At 44.2% G+C, this 18,724-nt stretch overlaps 1 protein-coding gene across 1 annotated transcript in view; it reads right to left on the bottom strand.

Moving 5' to 3' along the window:
• lepr (leptin receptor) overlaps positions 1-16,101 on the bottom strand; it is a 249,473-nt gene extending 233,372 nt beyond the window's left edge. The window contains exon 1 of the mRNA XM_085982710.1: positions 16,009-16,101. The gene's annotated coding sequence lies outside the window, so the exon portion shown is untranslated. The remainder of the gene's footprint in view (positions 1-16,008) is intronic.
• Positions 16,102-18,724: the final 2,623 nt, after the last annotated feature.

Here is an 18,724-nt window from a genome sequence, read left to right as displayed (position 1 = left end):
GGAGTTGAGTCACCAACAGGCAGAAAGTAAAGGATGAGTAATTGAGGACAGATGGGCATTGACAGGACCAAGGGGGTTTCTTCCATTGAAAAGCCAGCGAACGGCCTGCGTGGGACCTCCCGACCACTGCGCGGCTGCACAGCTTAGCGGCAACGTTGCACAGCACATAGCAAGGATAGTAGCACTGGCGTGTTTCAGAAATATAAACAAATACACACTTTCAATCTCCTTTAAAAGGGAATGGGTTAGAAGGAAATTTTAGTAATTATAAAAAGGAAAAAATGCCTCCCTCAGTTAGTACAGAATCATAGAATGATACAGCACAGAAGGAGGCCACTCAACCCATTGTGCCCATGCTGGCTCTTTGGTAGAGCTATCCAATTAATCCCAGTCCCCTGCTCTTTCCCCATAGCCCTGTAAATTTTTCCCTTCAAGTATTTATCCAATTCTCTTTAAATGTTACTATTGAATCCGCTTCCACCACCCTTTCCGGCAGAGCATTCCAGATCGCAACAACTCGCTGTGTAAAAAAATGTTTCCTCATGTCACCTCTGGTTCTTTTGCCAATTGCCTTAAAACAGTGTCCTCTGGTTACTGATCCTTCTGCCACTGGAAACAGATTCTCTTATTTACTCTATCAAAACCATTTGTGATTTTCAACACCTCTATCAAACCTCTAAACCTTCTCTGCTTTAAGGAGAACAACCCGAGTTTCTATAGTGTCTCCACATAACTGAAGTCCCTCATCCCTTGTACTGTTCCAGTAAATCTCTTCTGCACCCTTTCCAAGGCCTTGATACCCTTCCTTAAGTGTGGTGCCCAGATTTGAACACAACTCCAACTGAGGCCTAATGAGTGTTTTATAAAGGTTTATCATAACTTCCTCGCTTTTGTATTCTATCCCTCTTTTAATAAAGCCAAGGATCCCACGTGCTTTTTAACAGCCTTCTCAACTTGTCCTGCCACCTTCAAAGATTTGTGTACATACTCCCCCAGGTCTCTGTTCCTGCATGCACCCCCCTCCCTCCCCCCCCCCCCATAAGATTGTACCATTTAGTTCGTATTGCTTCTCCTCATTCTTTGTGTACAGGCACCCCCAGGTCTCTCTGTTCTGGCACCCCCTTTAAAATTGCACATTTAGTTCATATTGCCTCTCCTCATTCTTCCTACCAAAATGAATCACTTCACATTTCTCTTCCTTAAATTTCATCTGCCATGTGTCTGCCCATTTCACCAGTTTGGCAATGTCCTCTTGATCTGTTACAATGCTCCTCCTTGTTTACTACATTTCTGAGTTTCATATCATCTGAAAACTTTGAAATTATGCCCTGTATACCCAAGTCCAGGTCATTAATATATATTAAAAAGAGCTGTGGTCCTAATACGGACCCCTGGGGAACAACACTATATACTTCCCTCCAGTCTGAAAAACAACCGTTCACCACTACTCTCTGCTTTCTATCCCTTAGCCAATTTTGTATCCATGTTGCCACTGTCCCTTTAATCCCTTGGGCTTTAATTTTGCTAACAAGTCTATTATGTGGTACTTTGTCAAACACCTTTTGAAAGTCCATATACACAACATCAACCGTAGTACCCTCCTCAATCCTTTCCATTACTTCATCAAAGAACTTGATCAAGTTAGTCAAACAAGATTTGCCTTTAACAAATCCGTGCTGACTTTAATTTATTAGCCCATATTTTTCCAAATGCCAATTCATTTTGTCCCAGATTATTGTCACTAAAAGTTTCCCCACCGCTGATGATAAGCTGACTGGCCTGTAGCAGTTGGGTTTATCCCCCTCCCCTTTTTTAAACAAGGGTGTAACATTTGCAAGCGTCCAGTCCTCTGGCACCATCCCCATATCTAAGGAGGATTCGAAGGTTATGGCTCATGCCTTCGCAATTTCCACCCTTACTTCCCTCAGTAGCCTAGGATGCATTCCATCCAGACCGGGGACTTTTCTACTTTGAGGGCTGCCAACCTTTTAAGTACCTCCCCTTTATCTATTTTTATCCTATCCAATATTGCTACTGTCTCCTCCTTTACTGCTACATTGGCAACATTCTCTTCTCTAGTGAAGACACATGCAAAGTACTCATTTAGTACTTCAGCCATGCCCTCTGCCTCCATAGGAATATCTCCTATTTGGTCCCTAATTGGCCTCACCCTTCCTTTGACAACTCTTTTACTATTTATGTGTTTATAAAAGACTTGTGGGTTCCCTTTTATGTTAGCCACTGATCTATTCTCATACTCACTCTTTGCTCCTCTTAGTCCCTTTTTTAGACCTCCTCTGTACTTTCTTTATTCAGCTTGGTTCTCTACTGTATTATGAACCTTAAAATTGTCATAAGCTTCCTTTTTCTATCTTATTTTAACCTCTATATCTTTAGTCATCCAGGGAGCTCTAGATTTGCATGCTGTTCCTTTCCCTCTCATGTGAATGTGTCTACTCTGTACCTGAACCATCTCCCCTTTGAAGGCCTTTCATTGTTCAATTACTGTTTTGCCTACCAATTTTTGATTCCAATCCATTTGGGCCAGATCCCTTTCCAACTCACTGAAGTTAGCCCTCCTCCACTTAAGTACTTTTACACTTGACTGTGCCGTGTTCTTTTCCATAACTATTCTAAACCTGATGATATTATGATCGCTATTCCCAAAATGCTCTCCCACTGAAACATGCTCCACTTGCCCCACTTCATTCCCCAGAACTAGATCCAGTACTACTTCCTTCCTCATTGAGCTGGAAACATACTGCTCAAGGAAGTTCTCTTGTACACATTTCAGGGATTCCACCCCCTCTTTGCTCTTTACACTGTTACTATCCCAGTCTATGTTAGGATAACTGAAGTCCTCCATCAGCACTACACTGTAATCCTTGCATCTTTCTGTAATTTGCCTGCAAGTTTGCTCCTCTATCTCCTTCCCACTACTTGGTGGCCTATAATAAACACCCAGTAGCATAATAGTGCCTCTATTGTTCCTTAATTCTAACCAAATAGACTTGTCTTTGACCTCTCAACTACATCATCAGTGTTATAATAGTTTTGTTGATCTGCCACCCACTCCTTTTTTTCCTTCCCTAAATTTCCTGAATACCTTGTAGCCAAGAATATTAAGTTACCAGTCCTCTCCTTCTTTAAGCCAGGTCTCCGTTATCACCACTATATCACAGTCCCATGTGCCGACTTGTGCCTGCAGCTCACCAACCTTATTTACCACACTACATGCATTTACGTACATGCACTCCAAACCCATCTGAGACTAACTCACATTTGGCCCCTGTCTGATCCCTCCTATTTCTGAACAATTCTTTACTCTAGTGCTATTTGCCTCTCCCATTCCTCTGTGCACCTTGCTTCTCCTCTCTAATGTTTCATCCTGGTGCCTATCCTCCTGCCAAATTAGTTTAAACCCTCCCCACAGTATAGTTACCATCCAATATGAAATTGAACCAAAACAGAAAATGCTGGAAATACTCAGCAGGTCAGGCAGCATCTGTGGAGAGAGAAACAGAGTTAACATTTCAGGTCGATGACCCTTCGTCAGAACTGGAAAAAGCTGGAGATGGAACAGGTTTTTAAGCAAGTGCAGGGGCAGGGAAAGGGAGGGGGAGGAAAGAACAAAAGGGAATGTCTGTGATAGGATGGAAGGCAGGAGAGATTAAGAGACATTAAGAGATGGTGCATGGCAAAAGGAGATGGTTAGGGTCTGAAATTGTTGAACTCGATGTTGAGTCCAGAAGGCTGTAAAGTGCCTAATCGAAAGATGAGGTGCTGTTCCTCGAGCTTACGTTGAGCTTCATTGGAACAGTGTAAGAGGCCGAGGACGGTGAGGTCTGAGTGGAAGTGAAGCTCGGGGTCACCCTTACGGAGGTGTTCCACAAAGCGGTCACCCAATCTGCATTTGGTCTCCCCAATGTAGAGGAGACCGCATCGTGAGCAGCAAATACAGTGTACTAAATTGCAAGAAGTACAAGTAAATCGCTGTTTCACCTGGAAGGAGTGTTTGGGGCCCTGGACAGTGGGAAGGATGGAGGTAAAAGGGCATGTGTTGCATCTCCTGCGCTTGCACGGGAAGGTGCCGGGCGAAGGGGAAGGGGTGTTGGGGGTGATAGAGGAGTGGACCACGGTGTCGCGGAGGGAGCGGTCCCTTCGGAATGCTGAGGGGAGGCGAGGGGAAGATGCGTTTGGTGGTGGGATCACGCTGGAGGTGGCGGAAATGGCGGAGGATGATCCGTTGAATGTGGAGGCTGCTGGGGTGAAAGGTGAGGACATGGGGAACCCTATCGTGGTTCTGGGAGGGAGGGGAAGGGGTGAGAGTAGAAGTGCGGGAAATAGAAGGGATACGGTCAAGGGCCGTGTCAACCACGGTAGAGGGGAATCCTTGGTTGAGGGAAAAGGAAGACATGTCAGAAGCCTTCTGGACTCAACATAGAGTTCAACAATTTCAGACCATAACCGCTGCCCATATCCTTTTTTTTCCCCATTTATTTTATTTATTATATTTTTTCTCTCTCCCACATGGCAGCTGTCTTTCATTCTGCCGTGCCATTTACACTTCATCTAGAGCCATCTTTTGTTTCTTAAACTTGTCCCATTACCATCTCCTTTTGCCATGCACCATCTCTTAATGTCTCTTAATCTCTCCTGCCTTCCATCCTATCACAGACATTCCCTTTTGTTTTTTCCTCCCCTCCCCCTTTCCCTGCCCCTGCACTTGCTTAAAAACCTGTTCCATCTCCAGCTTTTTCCAGTTCTGACGAAGGGTCATCGACCTGAAACGTTAACTCTGTTTCTCCCTCCACAGATGCTGCCTGACTTGCTGAGTATTTTCAGCATTTTCTGTTTTTATTTCAGATTTCCAGCATCTGCAGTATTTTGCTTTTGTATGAAATTGAACCATATGGACTATTCCAGGAAGATCAGAGTTTCAATTCCTGATCTGTGCTGATTTAGCTGATGTCAGGTGGGGTGGCAGTAATTGTAATGGGAAGAAAAAAAATAATTTAGAAACTGAAAAGTCAAAGACCCTATTTATAAGAAGCCTTTATTCAAAGCTTTCCTTTGGGAGATTAAATAAGAGGATGATAGGGTAAATAGCACAAAACCTGTAGAAGAAAAGAAAGAACTTGCATTTATTATTTCATCACTTATGACCTCAGAACGTCCCAAAGCACTTCACAACTGATGAAGTACTTCTGAAGTGTAGTTACTGTTGTAATGTAGGAAAAAACAGCAGCCAATTTGCACGCAGCAAGATCCCACAGATAGCAATTAAATAAATGACCAGATTAAGATCATTTATTTTAGTGATGTTGGTTGCGGGATAAATGTTGGCCAAGAGAACAAAATGGCCTTTTGTGCTTCCATGTTTTCTTATATTCTAATGTAAACTGAAAGTAACTTATGGAGCTCAAGTACTGAAAATGTGAAAATGAATTAAAGAAACTTCAGCACAACAATGGATTAATTTCATGCATATATATGTCTCTATGTCTCTCTCTCTCTCATATATATGTCTCTCTCTCTTATATATATATATATAATGTATGTATGTATGTATGTATGTATATATATATATATATTAGATGTCAGCTGTGGCTCAGTGGTAGCACCCTGGCCTCTGAGTTAGAGGGTTTGGGTTCCAGTCACACTCCAGAGACTTGAGCACAAAATCTAAACTGATACTTCAGTGCAGTACCGAGGAAGTGCTGCACTTTCGGAGGTGCCATCTTTCGATGAGACGTTAAACTGCCCTCTTAGGTGGACGTAAAAGATCCCATTGCACTATTTTGAAGCAGAGTAGGGGAGTTCTCCACAATGTCCTGGCCAATATTTATCACTCCGCCAACATCACTAAAACAGATTATCTGGTCATTATCGCCTTGCTGTTTGTGGGACCTTGCTGTGCGCAAATTAGCCGCCACGTTTCCTACATTACAACAGTGACTACACTTCAAAAAGTACTTAATTGGCTGTAAAGCATTTGAGGTCAACCTGAGGTTGTGAAAGGAGCTATATAAATGTAAGTCTTTCTTTATACAAGCTTTATGTTTATTTTTTATTTTTCTCCCTTCTTCTCTTGAAGGCATTGACTCAAGGCATTATTCCAAGGGTACATTGCCCCAGTTGTCATTTTCTATGTATAACCTAGATGGCAAGTGTTGGTAGGTTTTTCAGTCATGGACCATCCTGTACTCATCTAATATTTCTACGTATGCATTTTCCAGCAAAAGTCACTGGATAGTAATCAGAAGATGATTTCCCGCACCCCACCCCCACCACCACCACCACCCCACCCCCAGCCTTGAGATAATGAGGCCAATTGTAGCACCCTACTGGCACCTCAACCAGGGATTGAACTCGAAGCCTTCCTGGTCTGTCTGGCTCAGTTCCACACTGAGCTGTGGTTTATCATCATATGATCCCATGAGTTTAAATATCTGTATAGCAGATGACTCATTGTAACTAGGTTTACAAATCACAATATGGTTAAAAGAATTTTAAAGCACTAGATACTTCCTCCCAGTTAATCATCACAGATTGAGCTGTCTTCCTCCAACAACTATAATGCATCAAGTTATAATTTTATATACAAAAAAATGACAGATCTCACGTAAATTTCAGTTATTAAATTCACTTTTGGACTATTTCTACCCCAACAATGGGACTCAGCTCCAACTTCAGAACTAGCACTCTCTGCTGCCATTATCTTTATTTTTGACATCAACCACCTACGGCTGGCTATCCTCGAATTAAAATACCAGTTCAGTGCCAGTTTTATACTGTGGGTCCAGGCCCACTGGGGACTGGATTAGACTCTCCAAATTCAGCCTTACAAACAGGGGAGTCTTTGATCCCATCAGTTTGGAGTATGTTGAAAACCAGTTCTCAAAAGTGAAAGGCCATTGTTGAAACCATTGAAACACACAATGCAAGTCGCTTTTGAGTTTCTTGAAGCAACACGTATAATGTATTCGTTCAGTGACTCGACTACCCATTAAGATACAGGGAAATATTTTCCTTATTTGTATCTCTAGATATCTCTTTATATCTTCAGTCTCAATTAAATGGAACAATCCCTGCTTAACAAAAAGCCAATTTAGTTGGCATTATTTATACATGAAAAAACAAATTTGAGTCATTTTTTTCTTTTGAGGGCTTCAATTTGCTGTTGTCCCATCCTGTTGCATCCATTACACTATTTTAAAGCTTGCTGTGGGAGCTTTAAATATTCTAAGTCAGAATATGGCTTAGCATTTGTTTTGCCAGATGTATCCAATAGAAATGTAATTCATGAGAGTGCTCATTCCTCCCCAAACACTTATGCAATTGATGCTGCGGTCAGACTGATGCTATTTTCCACGGGGCAGACATTAATGCTAACTTAGGTTGAATACTATGAATTAAATATACTTTTAAAATTGTGTGTGTGTGTGTGTGGGGGGGGGGGGGGTGGTGGGGAGGAGATGGGGGTGTGGGGGGCAGTATTGAAGACCAGTACATTGTGTGGAGGGATGTGATGTTGTATCTGCAAGCATTAACATGCCAAGTTCACATTTTCAGCTGTGTTATCATAGAGAGGTACCAACCAGATGCTGGACTTCCATCAGAAAGGAACATACAAAATATCAAAGGGAAAGTTACCATAGTCTAGAAAGAAAGAATGAAAGAAAAATAAAGTCACTTGAAACAGTAAATGGCACAAAGCAACCAAAAAAGGGAGCAGGGGAAGCACTTTTATAAAGTAGTCTCATCTTTAGAAACTAAAAATAGTGCCTTACTCCAATGAATGTCTTCTCCACTTAAATTATTCCACAAAGTTAATAATTCCCAACACCAACATTGGTTTAAAATGCAGTTTTTCCACTTTCCTGCCCACCCCTAGTTAAGGCAGGGATTCACACTGAAGTAGAATTCCACAGGTGGTGTTCAAAAAAGAAAATTTATATAGCACCATTCACGACCCAAAGTGCTTTTCAGTCAATGAAGTATCTTTGAAGTGTAGGCACTGTTGTAATGTAGGAAGCAGAGACAGCTGTCTAAATTTTCCATTCAGGCAAAATCCCAACCAGGGATGGGCTAGCCACACTGCAGCTTCTGCAATCAGCCTAATTTAAATAATGATGGTGAGCTTCAAAGTTATGGATGCCAGTCAATGGGAGCATTGCTCTGCTGTAGTATTTAAAGGCCTACAGCAGCTTAAAGGGATGATGGCAGAAAAAGTATTTTTGGAAGCAAAACAAAAATATCAGGTCTGCAAAGGCTGCGGGAGGACCACAGTCTTCAGCTTCACTGATAAAGATGTAAACGTGCTTCTCTGTAAAGTTAAGCAGAGGAAGGGGGCAGACCCACAACGAGAGCAGCACTGTCAGGTGGTGGCCAGGGCAGTCATCATCCACCTCAACCGCCCCCTGCACAGTAACTCCGTACTGGAAATATATTACCAGGCATTTCAAGGTAAGAGGAGCCAACCACACAGTCCCATTCAGGATTTTTGATCATTTTTTTTTCTTCATCAAAATGGTTGTGGCATTGAGTTATGTTTAAGGATTGTATTTTTAAAAACAAAATGAAATTGCACATGTTTAAAAACAAGGCTACAGACTGCAGGTATTATTTATGTTTATTGAAAGCAAAAAGGAGCCAATTTGTGGAATGCAACTGATACAATTAGGATCAACTGTCTCATCCCAGGCTCATTTACCAGAATAGCCCCCATTCATCTTGAGAATAGCAAAAGATGTCCTCTTTAAACTTCAACCCAAAGGGGCGAAGAAGTGGTAGGTCACTTTATTGACAGAATTACTGGCAAATCACTATGTGGAGAAAGTCAATATCTCGCTCCTGGCTGGAATGGGACAAATGAGGAGTCAACCAACTAGGTTTGGGGAGGTATCTAGCCTAGTGAGGGGAAACTCATTCATCTCAAGCCCAGAGCCAGTCAAGATCAGAAGGCTGACCAGGAAACAGTTAAGTGAACCCACTAGTAGAGATAGCATGGCATTTAAAAAGTATATATTTTTCTTGTTTCTGTAGTTAGTATAATCAAGATGAGATTTGATTACTACTGTCACTCTGAACATTCATGTTCTGCCTGTGAAATAGAGCAACTTACTGATTCAGATCTGTTCTTGGTTCACCAAGTGTTTCAGTCTGCCTTTGAAAAGATTGATATTCAGTTTAAATCACAAAGGGGTTTTATTGTTACGCCCGCCCAGGTTATGCTATTACATAGTTAGATATTGGGCAATACCAGATCACTCCTACATAGCCCTGTTCCTGGGACTAGGGACAGGGTCACTGGCAAGGCTTGGAAGCTAAGCAGAACCAGGCCTGGTTAGTACCTGAAGGGGTGACCATCAGGGAAGACCAGGTGCAGAAAGTCACGGAAGGAGCCCCGAGGAGGGGCGGTTGGTGAGAAAGTCACGGAAGGAGCCCCGAGGAGGGGCGGTTGGTGAGAAGGTCACGGAAGGGGCCCCGGGAGGGGCGGCTGGTGAGCAGGCCTGGGCATTGGGCTGAAGATTGTCGGACAGGAGGAATGGTGGCGCGCACAGACGCAGCGGCTTTGCTTCTCCCAGGACGGTGCTATTTACAATTTGTACTGGACTCATGGGAGCTTGCAAGATCACATTTCGTTGTTCATGTACTTGTACAATGACAATAAAGTTGAATTATATTATTATTATACAGATGGCCCAATAGTTAGGCCGAAGCTAGAATACTGCGTGCAGTTCTGGTCACCACATTACAGGAAGGATGTGATTGCACTAAAGAGGATGTTGCCTGGGCTAGAGAATTTTAGCTATGAGGAGAGATTGGATAGGCTGGAGTTGTTTTCTTTGGAACAGAGGAGGCTGAGGGGAGACCTAATTGAGGTGTATAAAATTATGGGGGGCCTGGATAGAGTGGATAGGAAGGACCTATTTCCCTTAGCAGAGGGGCCAAAAACCAGGGGGCATAGATTTAAAGTAATTGGTAGGAGGTTTAGAGGGGATTTGAGGAGAAATGTTTTCACCCAGAGGGTGGTGGGGGTCTGGAAGTCACTGTCTGAAAAGGTGGTAGAAGCAGAAACCCTCATCACATTTAAAAAGTACTTAGATATGCACTTGAAGTGCCGTAACTTACAAGGCTACGGACCAAGCACTGGAAAGTGAGATTAGGCTGGATAGCTCTTTGTCGGCCGGCACAGACAAGATGGGCCGAATGGCCTTCTTCTGTGCTATAAATTTCTATGATTCTATGATAATGTCCTTTAGTGAAGGAAATCTGCTGTCCTTACCTGGTCTGGCCTATATGTGACTCCAGACCCATAGCAATGTGGTTGACTCTTAACTGCCCTCTGAAATGGCCTAGCAAGCCACTCAGTTGTAACAAACCGCTACGAAAGGAAATAATAAGAATAAAACCAGACAGACCACCTGGCATCAGCCTTGGCACCGGTTTCGGACACGACAATGGCACACCCAGCCCAGTCGACCCTGCAAAGTCCTCCTCCCTAACATTGGGGGATTTATGCCAAAATTCGGAAAGCTGTCCCACAGACTAGTCAAGCAACAGCCTGACATAGTCATACTCACAGAATCATACCTTTCAGCCAAAGTCCCAGACTCCTCCATCACCATCCTTGGGTATATCCTGTCCCATCGGCAGGATAGACCCACCAGAGATAGCGGCAGAGTGGTATACAGTTGGCAGGGAGTGGCCCTGGGAGTCCTCAACATTGACTCTGGCCTCCATGAGGTCTCATGGCTTCAGGTAAAGCATGGGCAAGGGAACCTCCTACTGATTACCACCTACCATCCTCCCTCAGCTGATGAATCAGTACTCCTCCATTTTGAACACCACTTGGAAGAAGCACCAAGGGTAGCAAGAGCACAGAATGTACTCTGGGTGGGGGACTTCAATGTCCATCACCAAGAGTGGCTCAGTAGCATCACTACTGACAAAGCTGGCCGAGTCCTTAAGGACATAGCTGCTAGGCTGGGCCTGCGGCAGGTGGTGAGAGAACCAACATGAAGGAAAAACCTACTTGACCGCATCCTCACCAATCTACCTGTCGCAGATGCATGTGTCCATGACAGTATTGGTAGCAGTGACCACCGCACAGTCCTTGTGGAGACAAAGTCCCGTCTTCACACTGAGGACACCCTCCATTGTGTTGTGTCGCACTACCACCATGCTAAATGGGATAAATTCAGAACAGATCTAGCAGCTCAAAACTGGGCATCCATGAGGCGCTGTGGACTATCAGCAGCAGAATTGTATTCCAGCACAATCTGTATCCGCATGGCTCGGCATATCCCTCACTCTACCATTACCATCAAGTCAAAGGACTAACCCTGGTTCAATGAGGAGTGCAGAAGACCATGCCAGGAGCAGCACCAGGCATATCTAAAAATGAGATGCCAACCTGGGGAAGCTACAACACAGGACTATATGCATGCTAAACAGTGGAAGCAGCATGCTATAGATAGAGCTAAGCTATCCCACAATCAACAGATCAGATCAAAGCTCTGCAGTCCTGCCACATCCAGTCGTGAATGGTGGTGGACAATTAAACAACTAACGGGCGAGGCAGCTCCATGAATATCCCCATTCGTAATGATGGTGGAGCCCATCACACGAGTGCAAAAGACAAGGCTGAAGTGTTTGCAACCATCTTCAGCCAGAAGTGCCAAGTGGATGATCCATATCAGCCTCCTCCTGAGGTCCCCAATATCACTGAAGCCAGTCTTCAGCCAATTCGATTCACTCCACGTGATATCAAGAAATGGCTGAGCATACTGGATACAGCAAAGGCTATGGGCTTCGATAACATCCAGACTGTCACGCTGAAGACTTGTGCTCCAGAACTAGCTGTGCCTCTAGCCAAGCTGTTCCAGTACAGCTACAACACTAGCATCTACCCGATAATGTGGAAAACTGCCCAGGTAAGTCCTGTCCACAAAAAGCAGGACAAATCCAATCCAGCCAATTACCGCCCCATTACTCTACTCTCAATCATCAGCAAAGTGATGGAAGGTGTCATCGACAATGCTATCAAGTGGCACGTACTCACCAATAACCTGCTCACTGATGCCCAGTTTGGGTTCTGGCAGGACCATCCGGCTCCAGACCTCAATACAGCTTTGGGCCAAATATGGGCAAAAGAGCTGGATTCCAGAGGTGAGGTGAGAGTGACTGCCCTTGACATCAAGGCAGCATTTGACCAAGTGTGCATCAAGGAGCCCTAGTAAAATTGAAGTCAATGGGAATCAGAGGAAAAACTCTCCACTGGCTGGAGTCATACCTAGCACAAAGGAAGATAGTTGTGGTTGAAGGTCAATCATATCAGCCCCAGGACATCGCTGCAGGAGTTCCTCAGGGCAGTGTCCTAGGTCCAACCACCTTCAGCTGCTTCATCAATGACCTTCCCTCCATCATAAGGTCAGAAGCGGGGATGTTCGCCGATGATTGCACAGTGTTGAGTTCCAGTTCCAACACCTCAGTTAATGAAGCAGTCCATGCCCGCATGAACTGGACAACATTCAGGCTTGGGCTGATAAGCGGCAGGTAACATTCACACCACACAAGTGCCAGGCAATGACTATCTCCAACAAGTGAGGGTCTAACCACAGCCCCTTAACATTCAACAGCATTACCATTGCCGAATCCCCCACCATCAACATCGTGGTGGTCACCATTGACCAGAAACTTAACTGGACCAGCCACATCAGTACTGTGACAACAAGAGCAGGTCAGAGGCTAGGTATTCTGTGGCGAGTGTCTCACCTCCCGACTCCCCAAAGCCTTTCCACCATCTACAAGGCACAAGTCAGGAGTGTGATGGAATACTCTCCACTTGCCTGGATGAGTGCAGCTCCAACAACACTCAAGAAGCTCAACACCATCCAGGACAAAGCAGCTCACTTGATTGGCACCCAATCCACCAACTTAAACATTCACTCCCTCCACCACTGGTGCACCGTGGCTGCAGTGTGTACCATCTACAAGATGCACTGCAGCAACTCACCAAGGCTTCTTCGACAGCATCTCCCAAACCCGCGACCTCTACCATCTAGAAGGACAATGGCAGCATGGGAACACCGCAACCTCTACCACCTAGAAGGACAAGGGCAGCAGGCGCATCGGAACCTGCAAGTTCCCCTCCAAGTTACACACCATCCTGACTTGGAAATATATCGCCGTTCCTTCATCGTCGCTGGGTCAAAATCCTGGAACTCCCTCTCTAGCAGCACTATGGGAGTCATTTCACCACACAGACTGCAGCGGTTCAAAAACGTGGCTCACCACCACCTTCTCAAGAGCATTTAGGGATGGTAATAAATGCTGGCCTTGCTAGTGACGCCCACATCCCAGGAACGAATAAATAAAAAAGTGACCAGCACCACTGTACCCGAGAGCAAATCTAAGGCAGAACTGAAACTTGTAACACACACATTCCAAGAATACACCTTATTAAGCATGTCTTCCATTTACAATGACCTTCCCCTCACATTGTGTTGAAGAGCGTGAATTGGTTACCATCAATTTCCAGGAGACTGTGCAATGCCCCTTACAACCTCAGCATTCACCTGAAAGTGTTATTTCACTGAACGCCTTACAAGCAATGCTCCTATTCAAAGTATTACACCTATGTAATTACTTGCTGTGCACCTGTCATCACTCCACTACAGTCTACATGCTGGAACCTGAGTTTTACTGGGTCATTAGTACCATTAGGTCTGCTTTCCTGCAGGTTGATAGCCAGTGCCCAGTACTCGTCGTATGGCAGGAATCGGGACACATAATGATACTCTCAGGATGATCCGCCCACTAGCCCCTTCTGATGCCTATACATGTGGCAGAAAGGGCACAGGACCAGGTAGCCTGTGTAGCAACGTAAGAGGTGGAGCCTACACCAGGTCTATCCCTCACCGCTGCGAGACAAGGTGCCAGTTGTCTATGGGGAAGCAAATGAAATTGTTAGCTCTACAGCATAATGCACCCAGGACTTGCTTGATGCATCTGTTCAGCTTATACTGCAGATGTCCTCAGTAGCAGCCTGGAATTCCTCTATGGCATAGGTGACCGGAACAATCGCTGGCAGAACAGTGCATATGGTGGAGGTGGACTGTAAGTCTGCTTGCAGCATTTGGCATCATTCTGCAATGGCTTCCCTTAAAGTAAAGTCTCCACAGGCACTGCTCCTCAGTCAAATCAAGGTGGGAGCAAGAATGACAGAAAATGGAACGGATCATGTCACCACATCACGACAGTCAAAACTGGGTGAGGTTCTGCTATAATGTACCCCCGTTATATTTCTGCCCACACTACACCTGCTCAAAAACAACAACAATTTGCATTTATATAGTGCCTTTAACTTTGTAAAACTTCCTAAGGCGCTTCACAGGAGCGTAATCAAATAAAATTTGACACTGAGCCACACAAGGAGATATTAGGACAGAGGACCAAAACCTTGGTCAAAGAGGTAGGTTTTAAGGTGTGTCTTAAAGGAGGAGAGAGAGGTAGAGAGGCTGAGACATTTAGGGAGGAATTTCAGAGCTTAGGGCCTATACAGCTGAAAGCATGGCTGCCAATGGTGGAGCAATTTAAATTGGGGATGTGCAAGAGGTCAGAATTGGAAGAGCGCAGATATCTGAGGGTTATAGGGCTGGAGGAGATTACAGAGATGGGGATGGACGAGACCATGGAGCGATTTGAAAACAATGTTGAGAATTTTAAAATGGAGACATTGCCAGACCAGGAGCAGCGAGCACAGGTGTAATGGGTGAATGGAACTTGGTGCGAGGTAGGACACAGGGAGTAGAGTTTTGATGAGCTCAAGTTTATGGCGGGTGGAAGATCAGGCATTGTCACGGGAAATCTAGGCTCTTATCTCTATGGGCAGCTGCATCCTGTAGATGGCATGGATCTTCACTTGAGCTCCCAGCTTTCATTTGGTCTACAGGTGCAGGCGAGTGGGCCTACCATCAGTTTGTGGGCCAAAACATGTGAAAGCTATTTTCATCAGCAAGGGCAATCATCTTTGCCCGAGGGCACAAAATGGCAGAAATGATGCAAGTCCAACATCAAGTAGGCCCTGTGGCAGTGCTTGTGAACACATGGGACAATGATGCAGAGGTTTTAGACTTCACTAGCCATCTATTGCAAGAAAAGTGCCCAGTATTCGAGTTTTCCTGGTACTGGCTTGATGCACGTATGAACGCGAGACTAGTCGAGTACAACATTGCACTTAATTGACATTTAACAAGCAAAAATACTGTATTTTCCTAATTTCTGTGAATGCAATTTAGAATAGAAGCAGAACTTAGAATAGTGGAACAAATAGCCCATCAGACCTCCACCGCTGTTAACGAACATCTTTACCCATCAAAATTAACATACAGATTTAAATATGGCTCTGTGGTCTTAGTTTCACTAATAATAATATTGGTCCCCTTTCTCAGTGGAATATATTTATTAACAAGTAGCTGGCCTCCAGAACGATCAGAAAACCCCGATCTTTTCAAAAGTAACAGCTGGTCAAAATAAAAGCTGTAAATGGCAACAAGTGTTATTTGCATTTGTTTGAGGATTTGTGGCTCGGTGCTTCAGACAAGGACAGCTCAGCGTGACTCACAATTGATTAAAGACGTTGATCTATTCGCAAACTCAATCTAACCTCCTTCTGGGCAAAGGTCGCTCTGATAAATATTAGCGATGTAGCTAACCCAATAAAGTCCAAAGTTAATTAAATAAATACGTGGACTAACTAAAATCTAAAACAGCATTCTAAAAACATGTAGGAGAATAAATATTTATTACAACAACATCACACGGTTAAGTGGCCAAATATATAAGTAGCCATTCAATTACTGTCAATTAAATATATCCATGAAATCACATTTACTAGTTTAATTGAGCAAATCTAATATCAAATGAGATAAAAAAAATGCATTCCTTAAACACCCAAAATAAAGCCTCAGCACGCAATTCAGTGAAAGGCAGAATTACCTGGATCCAGAGAAGCAGGCTGTAAAGTAAGTATTGACCTAACAAAGATCAGAAGCTGGCAAACCAGGTTCTGAAATGAAATTCAATCCGGTCTTAAATTAATCACCTCTTCTACAGTCCAGAGAGCCCATCGTCATTACATTGAGCATCATCCTTCCAATTAACCCAGACCGCCCACTTACACACCTCACCTGTCACTTAACAACAATCGATTTTTTTTTAATATTAAGACACACAAGACAACTCAGTGGCTAAGGACAACTAACACAGCAAATCAAATGTGTAAATAGAAACCCCAAGACAACAGACAGTCCCTTTATTATTTCGAGAAAGCGCAGACAAAGACGCAGCAAGAATGTGGGGTGTGTATGGCATCAACAGCAAACCAAATGATTTATACTATGTTCCAAACACCATTTGTAATATATATTTGGTTTGATATAATGCCTTTAAAATTACACATTCATAGCCGCTTTACAGATCTATTAATACATATCTGTGACATATATATAACTTTAATGCATTTTGAAGATCATACAATGTAACAAGGAAATAGCAATCGAGTGCATTGCCGCTTTACAGTCATTACTGAAGGGTAACGTCATTCTTCGAGGTAATCTTTCTGTTGACCACTGTAAGCTCTCGCTACATATGCTGTGTGCAAATGTTTTCATTTTAAAGTAGAAATAAATCCCACTGATGTTAGAGGAAATGGCAGGAACTATAATGTTGTTTCACGGTTAGGGGAGGAGAAAATGATAACCATGGGTCTTCACTATTTGAAAAGCTGGTCCTAGCCCTGCGCCAAACTAAACCCAGAGTTTCCTTGGCACTTGCACCCAGAGGGACGGGCAATCTGGGTGCAAACAAGTTATGCGGCTTACTTGGGCGTAACTGAGTTACACGCGTAACATACGCCCAAGTATCCACTATATGTGTTTACATCACCCTGCGTCAGCTGTTGCTTTCTTTCAGAGATCAAACATGTCAAAGGGCAGGTTTACTCAAACAATGGCCACGATTTTGCCAGCGCTCAGAGTGCGGGTTTGGATGTAACTGGTAAAATAGATAAGGGAGAACCAGTGGATGTGGTGTATTTGGACTTTCAGAAGGCTTTTGATAAGCTTCCACATAAGAGATTAGCGTGCAAAATTAAGGCACATGGGATTGGGGGCAAGGTATTGACTTGGATAGAGAACTGGTTGGCGGACAGAAAGCAAAGAGTTGGAATAAACAGGTCGTTTTCCGAGTGGCAGGCAGTGACTAGTGGGGTACCGCAAGGATCGGTCCTAGGACCCCAGCTGTTCACAATATATATTAATGATCTGGACGAGGGAATTGGATGTAATATCTCCAAATTTGCAGACGACACAAAGCTGGGTGGGAGGGTACGCTGTGAGGAGGATGTCGTGAAACTCCAGTACGATTTGGACAGATTGGGTGATTGGGCAGAAACATGGCAAATGCACTATAATGTGGATAAATGTGAGGTTATCCACTTTGGTGGCAAAAACAGGAAGGCAGATTATTATTTGAATGGCAATAGATTGGGAGAAGGGGAAGTGCAAAGAGACCTGGGTGTTCTTGTGCACCAGTCGCTGAAGGTATGCATGCAGGTGCAGCAGGCGGTTAAGAAGGCAAATGGTATGTTGGCCTTCGTAGCAAGAGGGTTCGAGTACAGGAACAAGGATGTCTTGCTACAGTTGTACAGGGCCTTGGTGAGACCGCACCTTACGTATTGTGTGCAGTTTTGGTCGTCTTACCTGAGGAAGGACGTTCTTGCCATGGAAGGAATGCAGCGAAGATTCACCAGGCTGATACCTGGGATGGCAGGAATGACGTATGAGGAGAGATTGTGTCGATTGGGATTATACTCACTGGAGTTTAGAAGATTGAGAGGGGATCTCATCGAAACCTATAAAATTCTGTCAGGCCTGGACAGACTAGATGCAGGAAGGATGTTTCTGATGGCCGGGGAGTCCAGAACCAGGGGTCATAGTCTAAGGATAAGGGGTAAGCCATTTAGGACAGAAATGAGGAGGAATTTCTTCACCCAGAGAGTGGTGAACCTGTGGAATTCTCTGCCACAGAGGGCGGTGGAGGCCAGTTCATTAAATATATTCAAGAAGGAGTTGGATATATTTCTTAAGGCTAAAGGGATCAAGGGATATGGGGAGAAAGCAGGGACAGGGTACTGAATTTGGATGATCAGCCATGATCTCATTGAATGGCGGAGCAGGCTCGAAGGGCCGAATGGCCTACTCCTGCTCCTATCTTCTATGTTTGTATCTATGTTTCTATGATTGACAGCAGGTTGGGTGCCCGCTCGGAACCCGCCTCCATGTAAGTTTCCAAAGTGTAGGGTCTGCGATTTCAGAACAGACCCGACACCAAGCGGCAGGAGAGGCATTTAAGATAGTTAATTGCTTGTTAAATGCTTGTTAACTACTATTTAGCCAGCCTATTTCTATTTTACCACTTTTTTAATGAAGTTCACATCATTCGGAGATCACCTCAAGTAAGTAGGTCGGGTCCTCTATGTCTCCCCATTGCTGTGAATAGGTGGCAGCTGCAAAAGTGGTATGAAAGCTACCATTTCACAGCTGGTCACTTTCCAATGTCAGAAGCTTGAGCCTTCAGAACTTGGAAGACACTTTTGAGCTGTATACAGTTTGGAAGTGTTTGGAGTAAACTCTCTATCCACTGTCACCTCCTT

This window comes from Somniosus microcephalus, chromosome 3 (assembly GCF_052327205.1).
Source record: "Somniosus microcephalus isolate GS21.2 chromosome 3, FLI_Smic_1.0, whole genome shotgun sequence".
In the NCBI taxonomy this organism is placed as follows: domain Eukaryota; kingdom Metazoa; phylum Chordata; class Chondrichthyes; order Squaliformes; family Somniosidae; genus Somniosus; species Somniosus microcephalus.
The sequence above is the reverse complement of the archived record's forward strand: the minus strand, read 5'-3'. Positions and strand labels throughout refer to the sequence as shown.